This window comes from Panthera pardus, unplaced genomic scaffold (genome assembly GCF_024362965.1).
Source record: "Panthera pardus isolate Hobbes unplaced genomic scaffold, ASM2436296v1 HiC_scaffold_8, whole genome shotgun sequence".
NCBI classification, from domain to species: domain Eukaryota; kingdom Metazoa; phylum Chordata; class Mammalia; order Carnivora; family Felidae; genus Panthera; species Panthera pardus.
This window is the reverse complement of record NW_026527013.1, coordinates 104,061,325-104,067,639: the sequence shown is the minus strand read 5'-3', so window position 1 is coordinate 104,067,639 and position 6,315 is coordinate 104,061,325.

Genomic DNA, 6,315 nt, shown 5'->3' with positions numbered 1-6,315 from the left:
TATACTTTACATTTCTAACCAAGATTATTGTTGAGTTTTCTCTAAATTACTTCAACCACATGATTTTCAAGAAGTACATGGGGACTTGTGTGGGGGAGGATATAGCTGGGAAGACGAGCTTTTATTTGACCACATACTGAAAAGTAATCATTTTTAACAGACTGGGGTCTTTTTATCTTTCTGTTGTTTGTTATCTAAAAATACCTCCCAAGGTCACTATTCTAAATCAAGCAAGTTTGGAAATAATAGAGATTTGAGAACTTTAGGAGCATTATAACAAGTAATGCTTGATGATTCTTTATGGCACACTGTAACAGACAAAAAAAATTACTTACATTTTTTTTCCTAACCCACTTCTACATCACAACTATAATAAAGATAGTACGAACTTTATTCTATCTTGATTCACTTGGAAAAATAAAAGTACATAAAAAAGTTCTAAGATAAATGGACTACTATTACTAGAGCCACAGCTATTAGTATTATTTATAATTGCTACTCCCTTTTAAAAGGAGTCCCTTGCCAAAGGAATCATAAAAGCTACCGATTTTCACTTCTGCAGAGATGGATTTGTGGATATTAATGTCTCCTTTTGTCACATCTTTTTATTTTATTCAGCAAAGTTGAGAGAAAAGCTAAACTAGGCAGAACAAATAGAAGTTCTTTGACTTGTATGACAGAAAATTCCCCCAGGTGGAAGCTTCAAACAGCTATAATAAATCTTGATTTAGAGAAGTGTAATATTTCACAATAGAAGATATTTCATTTCCCTAAGCTGCTGTATTGCACATGCCTATATGAGAAGAGCAAGAAACATGAGATTTTTATTGATTGATAAAAATAGAAGGCTGATAGTTACTTAGGATCTGGAAAAAAAAAAAAGGCTATAAGCTAATTTGTGAAATTAAGATAATTAAGATAAGGCTATAAATTGTAGGATGGTATTAGTACCTGTGTCATAGGGACAACGTATGTAAGGTCCTTGTCACAATCAGTAGATATTCCATCAAATACCTACTATCATTGCCACCAGTGTTACTTTGCTTTTTTTAAGATTTTATTTTTAAGTAATTTCCAAACTCAACGTGGGGCTCAAACTCACAACCCTGAGAGCAAGAGTCGCATGCTCACCAACTGAGACAGCCAAGTGCCTCACTAGTGTTGCTTCTATCACTACTAATATACCTTAACCAACACAATATATTAATTAAAAGTATTTATATATTACATTTAAATGATTTTCATTATATCAGAGGTTATTATCAATTAGAAATCATACTTTTTTCCCTACTCATTTTCACACCTGAATGTAATTTAATATAAATCACAATTAGTAGTCATCATAAACCTATTTGATAATTTTTAACAGATAAGCTTTAAGTAGCCAAGTCCTCATTCTAAACATTCCATTTTAGTTTATTTAAACAATCAATATTTAAACCCAGAAAGAAATCTCTGATTATTGGTTTCATGAAGAAATGCTGGAGGCCATCATCAGGCAACACCATGATGTAAGTAGGGTTTTGGAAATGTGCTTCAAGAAGTCACAGAGGGGCTGGACTGTAGAGGCATGGAATGTTGACAGAAAACATAGTTAGAAGGCTGCTGGAGTTATTCAGGGATAAAATGAGAAAGAATATGTCCATTTTTGAAATAGTATGAAATGAAATGAAAAAATACAGTAATATCCTACTTAGGCAGAAATTAAGTTTTGGCAGATCCTACTCATTCAAAACAAAGCTAAGCCTTTATTACTGGAACAAAACAATGACCACAAGCACATGCACAAGGAAATAACACTCAGCCCTATTCAAAGTCTATTTTTACTTTGCATATAAATCATGCAATCCATCCCAGGTTGCAAAGAAAGTATTTTTAAAATGAAGGAGAATTTGGGGCACCTGGGTGGCTCAGTCGGTTAAACATCCGACTTCAGCTCAGGTCATGATCTCAGGGTTCATGAGTTCAAGCCCCGCATCAGGCTCCATGCTGACAGCTCAGAGCCAGGAACCTGCTTCAGATTCTCTCTCTCTGCCACTCCCCCTGCTTGTGCTCCCTCTCTCTCTCAAAAATAAATAAATAAACATTTTTTTAAATGAAGGAAAATATAAATATATATAAAAGGACAAAAACTATTACAGTAATATCTCTAGGGAACATTTTAATCTAACATCATCATCATCATCAAGAGGAGTTTGGTTATAATTATAACTAACTCAACAAGAGAGAGAAGTGTTTTTTCCAGAATTCTTGAGTGCTACAGATAGTCAATAGCAAAGTGAGGCTGATTCTCAAGAGGACAGCAGGAGAGCAGTGGGGAGAGAAAATGGCCAATCTTCCTAAGGGGCTGCCAGCAATAAGAAGTGCACAATTGGTGGGAGGCAGGAGAATCAGAGGGCATGAGAACTGAAGCAATGCCATGCAGTCCCATGTCAACACTGTAATCCATGCACAGCTACAACCAGAATCAAAGTTCAGACGATGTCCACCTAAATTTCTGAAAGAGGATTTTGAGGACATCAACTTCCTGATTAATGAGAAAAGCCTAAGGTTTACTTACACATTACTGTTTAAAATTTCTGTCACCTGAGACAAAATAGCTTAACAGTTCTAAGAAGTAATTTTGGAGTCAGGCAGATCTGAGTTTAAATCCCTATTTCACTTGGGTTGTAATACTTTGGACAAGATATTTAACCTCTCAGTCTTTCTTCATAATAGTAATGATAATACTTTACTGGACTGTTATAAAGATGAAATAATATATCTAAAGTTGTATTAGTTATTGACTGCTATATAGCAAATTACCCCAAAACTTAGAGGCTGAAAATTTATCATGTCACAGTCACTTTATTCAGTCCACATTCAAAGGAAAGGATGACACAAGGCATGAAATCCAGGAAGTGGGATCATTTGAGGTCATCTTGGAGGCTGCCTGCCAAAACTGTGTTTAGCAAAGTGCTAGCATATAATAAGAGCTCAATATATGCTACCTCCTATAACTATTATCTTCTGGAAAATTTACAAAACAGCTCTTTATTTATTGTTTGCAGATAAACGAGGTAAGACTTGTGCTCCGAATTCAAATAATGTCCTAAGGAGCAAATAAAATGGGATATACCCAAGTATGAAACTCAAATCAAAATATTAATCCATCAAGTTATATCTGAACACACAATATTAGAAATCATTTGTATCAGCGAAGAAGGGAGACAGAAGCAAAAGGCTGTGAGTAGGGTTAGCATCATCTATCCACTCTGAAGACTTGAAAAAGTGGCCTTTTCTCACCATGGCCACTAGATTCTTCCACTCTGAAACTGAAGACACCTGAATTAAGAAATACCCTGCTATCTCTCAAATGGTGATGAGGGGCAAAGAAAAATGAGTATCCTTTACCTGAGGAACTTGGCAGAATGGCTAGGCAATGATTTCTGTAAATCAAATCAGATTTCCTTCACAATAAGTGAATACAAGCTGTAAGAGAAAATGAAAGAGGAATTCAAAAATTTGATGGGCCAAATCCTGAACTATAACAACTGTCTCTCAAGTCTTTTCCAAGAAAATATTAAAGATGTCAAAAATGGGTCACTACCACTGTTATAAACATGAACAGCCCTCAGATAAGAATAATCTTGGATACTGTGGAAACCCTAAAAGTGACAAAATCAAATCCATTATGCTCTAAATGTATCATTGTCCCCAACCCACCCACCAGCAAAATGTCCTAAGACAGCTGCTAATTTAAAGGCAGAATTAATTATAAGTGACTTAGTGACAGATGCTCTGTGTTTGGACTCCAACTGAAGTCTCTATGTTCCGGGCACAATGCTGGTGTTCTACTCTAAAGATTTTGCTACAGCCACGCAGTGCTACTTGGCAGGTGGTTTGCTTGCAACCTGTTTGGGCATACCACTGTGACTTAGCCTAGTTTTCTGATCTCCCCAGTTTGCTGTCCCTCTTGCTAGCCCTTTTCTTCTTTCCCTATAGCTAAAGCACAGTCTTACTTGTCATAGTCCATCAAGACACAAGGAGAAAAAGGGATCCATACCAGATAAATTTACCTGCCTTTCCTTTCTCTGTAAGCCAGACCAGGTACTTAAGACAGAAAGCACTGACCCTGCAAAGAGTTACTTCCTCTTTGGGACTGTCACTGCTTCAATAATTCATAGCTACTGTGTCTGTCAACAGTCCCACATCCCCATAAACCATCGAATTCTTCATGCTAGAGAAGAAACCTAGAATGTTTTCATGTTTATTTTAAAATACATTTGAATCTTAGAAAAGTTAGAAATGCATAACATTTTTAAGGAGAAAATATATAAATGGAATACACTTTCTAGTCTAGTAGATGAATTATTTCAGAGTTCTCCATATCCTATATTTGGTAGAAGTCCTTGTTATATATCATACACAGAGGAAAAGGATGCCTTTGCCTTAATTTTGTACCTTACATGCCTGGGGTAAGTGTTGGCCAATGATATTTTTTATACTTTTTATTTTGATTAAGACATTCTTGAATTCAATTCAGCATATTTTGAAACCTGAATTGTAATATGTCATATAAGAAAACCCATGTTATTATTTTTCTTTATAAAAATTAAGCTTCACCTATTGCTAAGTTTGGGGAAAATTATGGCGCTTGGGAAACTGTACTTTCCTTTTCTTGTCTAATTAAGCCATATTTTTTAGATATGTTTGACTATAAATGTTACTCTTATCCCATATGTTTTGCCCACCAAACTTCTAGAAACTTAATTCTCTTTCATAGATTCCACTCCTCCAATTGTCATACTTTCTTTAAATAGGTTCTACACTCAATGTGGGGCTTGAACTCACCACCCCAAGACCAGGAGTCACATGCTCCACCAACTGAGCCAGCTGGGTGCCCACAGACTATTGTATTAACTTTGTGTAATCATTACATTTAACAATCATGACTTGCATAATATAACTGTGTCTTATTACCTCATAAAGTACACTCTAAATCCTTCCTGGTACCTGGATGGAAATTAAAGTACATCCCTTGACATTTTCTGGTACTTTTTAGGTAATAAAAAGTTCTATGGTCAAGTCTCCCAATATAGTTGCAGTAGAGTATTAGATGATTTATTCCCATAATGGTCAAAATTCAATCCTACTTTAAAGTTAGAACAAATACCTCCTTTGAAACTTTTACATCAAGTTTTTGTACCTCACTTTGAAATACAGTATCCGTTTTCTCAGTGCTTCAAGTGAAACTTCTATGACAACATCCTTTTCTTATGATCCCTTTCTCCTTATGTTCACAACTTTTAGAGGTTATAGAATTCCACAAATATTAGCTGTTAGTATTTTAGTGCACCTACTCTCCATGTCAGATGGAAAATACGCCAAATCTGATATGTCAACTGATTTATTCTGTTCATCTTTCAGAAAAAAAGTGCCTTATTTTTTGTTTTATCTTTTATTTATCACAAGGATCATATGCTTTCTCCAAGTGGTAACAACAAAAGGCCTACATTTCATCTGCAGGACCCTCATAGAATCCCATGGAAGACAATTTAATTCTAGTGAAAGCTCACCAACTTTTTTTTTTTTTTTTTTTTTTTTAGAATATTAGACCTACCCCTGCCTGCTTTCCCCCTTGGTATAGTCCTGTTCTACTATTCTGTAAATTACCCCATTCTAGTAGACATTCTGATTTTTCATCACTTCCCAAGTCTGTCCCCCACACACTATTACTATAGTCCCTACCATAGTCTTATTCATCTTACTTCTCTTCATCAATACCTTTGGCACCAAAACCTACTACCCTTACATAAATGAAAGCTTATCCAAACCTATATCTTAATATGTGAAAACTCTTTTTCCTTCATTATTTTGGCTCATATCCTAACAGAAATTAAGCAGTGTATTGACATCGTATCTCTTACTGGCTTCTCTGTTAAAGGTTTTCCTGCCTCTGGCTCCTTCAACTCAGAGCAGACTAGAGATAAAAGGGCATCAGCTGTCTCTGTCCTTCTCTACCACTCGCTGATCCATTCCACATGGCACTCAGAACAATTACAGGTCAAGCATGACATAACCATGCTTCGGGACACAGTTCCCCTACATGTTATGTACACTGCATCCACAGAATCTACTGTCTTCATAAAACCCAACCTTAAATCACTTATCTCCTGAATTAGGATACATTTTCTGCACCTCTTCTCCGAACTACAGATACAGAAATTATCTAGGTAATCCAGAAGATCTGATTATCTATCCAAGTACACCACTATCATTTTTGTGCTCCTAAAACACAACTCTTTTTATACAACCCTTTGTCTAAGTACCTTT